Source organism: Echinops telfairi, unplaced genomic scaffold (genome assembly GCF_000313985.2).
Source record: "Echinops telfairi isolate 266 unplaced genomic scaffold, ASM31398v2 ScPeMD7_30;HRSCAF=105, whole genome shotgun sequence".
NCBI classification, from domain to species: Eukaryota; Metazoa; Chordata; class Mammalia; order Afrosoricida; family Tenrecidae; genus Echinops; species Echinops telfairi.
This window is the reverse complement of record NW_022103927.1, coordinates 1,120,705-1,125,172: the sequence shown is the minus strand read 5'-3', so window position 1 is coordinate 1,125,172 and position 4,468 is coordinate 1,120,705.

The following is a 4,468-nucleotide window of genomic DNA, read 5'->3' as shown; positions in this document are numbered from 1 at the left end:
AGCCTTCAGGTGCAGTAGTCAAGGGTCTATGGGCAAAGTATTGGATGATACAGGAAGCAGCAAAAGGAAATACTGGAAGTATACAGAGTTAGTGTGCCCACAAGGGTTGGCTGAAGGGTAACCCGTTTCAGGAGGCAGCGTGTTATCAAGAACGGTGCTATTGAAGAAGCTCAAACTGCACTCAAGGCATTGGCCAGAAACAAGACTCCAGGAACTGAGAGATTACCAATTGAGATATTTCAACGAACAGATACCATGCTGAAAGGGAACACTTGTCTATGCCAGGAAACTTGAAGACAGCTCTCTGGCCAAGGGACGGGAAGAGATCCATCCTTGCACCCATTCCAAAGGAAGGTGACCCCGCAGAATGTAGAAATGGCTGAACAATATTCTTCAGATGACGTGCAAGTAAAATTTTACTGAAGATAAGTAAAAAAATTCTTGCAGCAGTAGCCCTGAAGGAAGCTGCCAGAAATTCGAGCCAGATTTATAAGAGGATGTGGGATCATTGCTGACAGCAGACGATGCCAGAAAAATGTTTACTTGTGTTTAATTGACTGTGCGAAGGCATTTGGCTCGGTGGATCCTAACAAGTTCTGGATAACATTTCAAAGATTGAGAGTTCCCGAACACTTCATTGCCCTCATGCAGAATCTGTACATGAAGCAAGACACAGTTGTTTGAATACAATAAAGGAACACTGCGTGGTTCAAATCAGAGAAGGTGTGCGGCAGGGCTGCATCCTTTCATCCTGCTTATTCAATTTGTATGCCTGCAAACAACCCAAGAAGCTAGCCAATATGGAGAATGAAGCACCCAGGATCGGAGGAAGACTCATTAACCAGCTGCCAGATGCTTGCTGAAAGGGAGGAGGACTTGAAACAATTACTGATGAAAGTCAAAGACCACAGTCTGGGAGGGGGGAGCGGGGAGGGAGGGGAAAAATGAGGACCTAATGTCGGGGGTTTAAGTGGAGAGAAAATGTTTTGAGAAACGATGTACAAGTGCGCTTTACACCATTGATGTGTGTATGGATTGCGATAACAGTTGTATGAGCCCCTAATAAAATGTTAAAAAAAAAATTAAAAAAGAAAAAAAAAAAAGACCACAGTCTTCAGTAGCGATTGCATATCAACATAAAGAAAAACTAAATCATCACAAATTGGCCCATCATCAAAATCATGATCAATAGAGACAATCTAAAAGCTGTCAAGGATTCCCTTTCTCTTGGATCTGCCATTATGCCCACGGAAACAGGCGTCAGGGAGTGAAGCCAAGGTAGTCTCCATTCCCTCGCGTGCATGTGAGAGTTTGGACCAGTGAAGAATCGATGCCTTGAGTGACGGTGTCGGGAACTAAGATTGACGATGCCACGGACTGTCAGAAGAAGGAATAAACCTGTGTTGGAAGAAGTAGTTGGAATAAATCTGTGTTGGAAGGATAGTCCTCTGAAGGGAGAATGGAGAGACTGCCTCTCACGCATGCACCTTGGACAGGTCACCAGGAGCAGCGCCTGGGGAGGGCCATCGTGCTTGGTAAAGTAGTGGGCCAGTGAAAAAGAAAACGACTCTCCCTGAGACGGATGGACCTAGTGGCTGCGACAGTGGGCTCAGACATAAGGATGGTGAGGTTATGGTGCAGGACCGCACAGTGTCCCTTTCTGTTGTACACAGGGCCACTGTACGCTGGAACCCTTTCGACCATACTGCACAGCAGCAACGAAGACCGTCGCCATGTTCACAGGGAATCCACCAGTTCAGACTGCCCACCACGAGTAACAACGAGTCAGCGCAATCCTTGTTTTAACTTATGCCCCTGGAGATCAGCTTCGAGCGCCCAGAACCCCAGAAAAAGTCCCCGCCCTTCTCCTGACCCCTGACGCCTGCCTCACTCCATCTTCATCCACGACCCGCCTTTTCTCCGGGGACCCTCTGCCTCATTCATCCATCGCCTGCCCTTCCTTCCCTCTCCCCGTGATCTGAGTCCAAGCAGCTGGGCCTCCTCAGGAGGAGGATCTCAGAGACCTGGTAACCACAGCTGTGTCCCTTCCCACGACCTCTGCACCTGACCTCTAGAAACAGCTGGCCCTGCTGTGGCCCTCTGCCCAACCCCACAACATGTGCCTGTCTCCTCTTCTGGCGCCGGGCCCCTGCCTGTCCTCTCTGGAATGCAGCTTGGCCACTTTCTCTGTCCTTGATTCTGTCCACTGCTCTCTCTGAGTGGCCGCCTCTGATCCACACACCACCTGACTCACAGGCCTACTTCTTATGTGGCCCTTGTTGCACCCAGCCGGCTCCTGTCTTTCTGAGCCTCCCACGCTTCTTGTAGACTCAAGGTAACCCTCGGCTCCTCCCTGTGGCGTGGCTGATCTGCAGTGGCAGAACGTTCTCTTGGGTGGGGCAGTCCCATGCGATGTGGAGCGGCATCTCTGGTCTCTACTTACTTGATACCAGTAGGAACTACTCCCCCACTATCAGTGGGACAAGCAAATGTAGGTGCAAAAGGAAGAGAAATTCATCGTACTGATGTCCAGTTGAGTCTGGCTAATGGAGACCCTATCAGGGTCAGTAGTAGGACTTTGTGCCAGATCATCAGGCCTGTCTCCTGAGGTCCCCCTGGGGATGGGGGTGGGGTGGGGGTGTTCAAACCACCAATCTTTCTATTTCTGGCTGGCATTTCATTGTCTGTACCACCAGGGACTACGAAAGGATGCCGTGGCCTTGCCCAATGTCCCCCCCCCAGGGAAAACCGTCCCACTTGAGAACCCCGGAGAATAACAGACTCAAACTGAACAACAGACTCAGAGTGAATTTAGTGCATTTGTGCTGGGGGTGAGACGGAGCACCATACAAACGATCTCCGCTGACCTTGTTCCATGATGCGGTCAAATCCTCAGCCCTTTCCACCTGCTCTTGTCTGGTCTCCATCTCTTTGAGGGCCGGTGGCTTCTCAGTACTCTTCTCTTCTCCTTCTCTCCACTTCTGCTCCTTGAACTCCACTTCCAGCCAATCACCAATGCTGGCACCCCCCCTGGACGTTAGTCCCAGCCCAGCCCCTTTCCAAGTCCAGCCCTTTAGCCATATCCTGCATCCTTTTAGTCAGGGGAAGGCGTATTTTCAATCTCTTTTCTGTGAGTAACAAACAGTGTCTGAAGTCCCCAGTGGGTGAATCCACAACCCTAACAAAGGAAATAAACTCCAACGTGTTCCAGGGCGGCTCTCCCCCAGCTCAAACACCTTCCGTGGCTCCCCGTTGACCATCAGCTCAACCCCTGAGCACATAGACTGGTCTCTCCACTCCTGAACCCCTCCAGCCTCCTCACCTCTCCCATCCCAATGCCAGGGACAACCACCTGCCTCGCCACACCCACTGGTTGCCCTGCATCTGAGCCCCGCCCCGTCTCCTGCATCTGTTGAAATCCAATTTCTCCCTCTCGGCCGGTCTCAAATGTCACATCCTTGTGGCCTCCCTTCGGCCTCCTCCAAGCAGCACGGCTTCAATTAAATAATATCACCTCTTCTGTGCCTTGAAATCCTCCCCACAGCAGCCCAGCACTGAATGACAGACGGTCGTTGAAAGAAAGAGGAATGAGAAAAAGCGGCATTCCGGGGGGGCCCCCCCCCCTCCCCCAACCCTCGGAAACGAACCGCCTGCTTACATGTGTTTTAATGTTCCTAGCTCCCTGCTTCTTTGCTGGACTATGGGAAGCACAGGTGCCCCGCTTTTTAAAACATCTCCTTTGGAACTCTTGCACCCTCCCCCATCTTTATCTGAGTCCAGGGGGATGGTTTCAAATTGGGAACTCCCCAAGGTTTCGGCTCCTTCTGAGTATTGCCTTTCCCTTGCTTGATAAATCATTTTCGTTCCGCTGTCTCCTAGTTGAGCACAGTCTCACTCTGATACGCACAGCTCACCAGAAGTGGGAATTTACCAGCAGCCCTGGGTTTTTTGTTTTTTTTTGAGGGGAGGGTTACTTCATATGTCTTTTGAAAGCAAGATTTATATCACTGCCATTAGATCCACGAGATTAGGGATTGGATATTCAGGCTCAGTTGTTTCTTTTCTTTTGCTCCTACGTTACAAGAGCCCTGGGGGCGCTGTCAGGTTAACCTTGCCCTGGGAAACACGAGATTGGCGGTTCAAACCCACCAGCTGCCCCCGGGAAGAAAGAGGAGGCCGTCCGCTCCCAGAAAGGCTTAAGCCTCGGAAACCCTTTCTAGTGTCACAATGAGTTGGAATCCACTCCATGACAGAGGGACACATGAAAATAATCTAAAATGTCACATAAACAGGAAATAGATCATGGATAAAACGAGGGGAAAAAACAAAACAAAAACAAACTCACTGCCCTTGAGTCCATCGATGCTGATGTACAGCGACCCTATTCTATAGGGCAGAACTGATCCTGGGAGTGGTGGAGACTGTGGTTTTTTTTGTTTTTTGTTTTTTATGGGAGTAGAAAAACGCC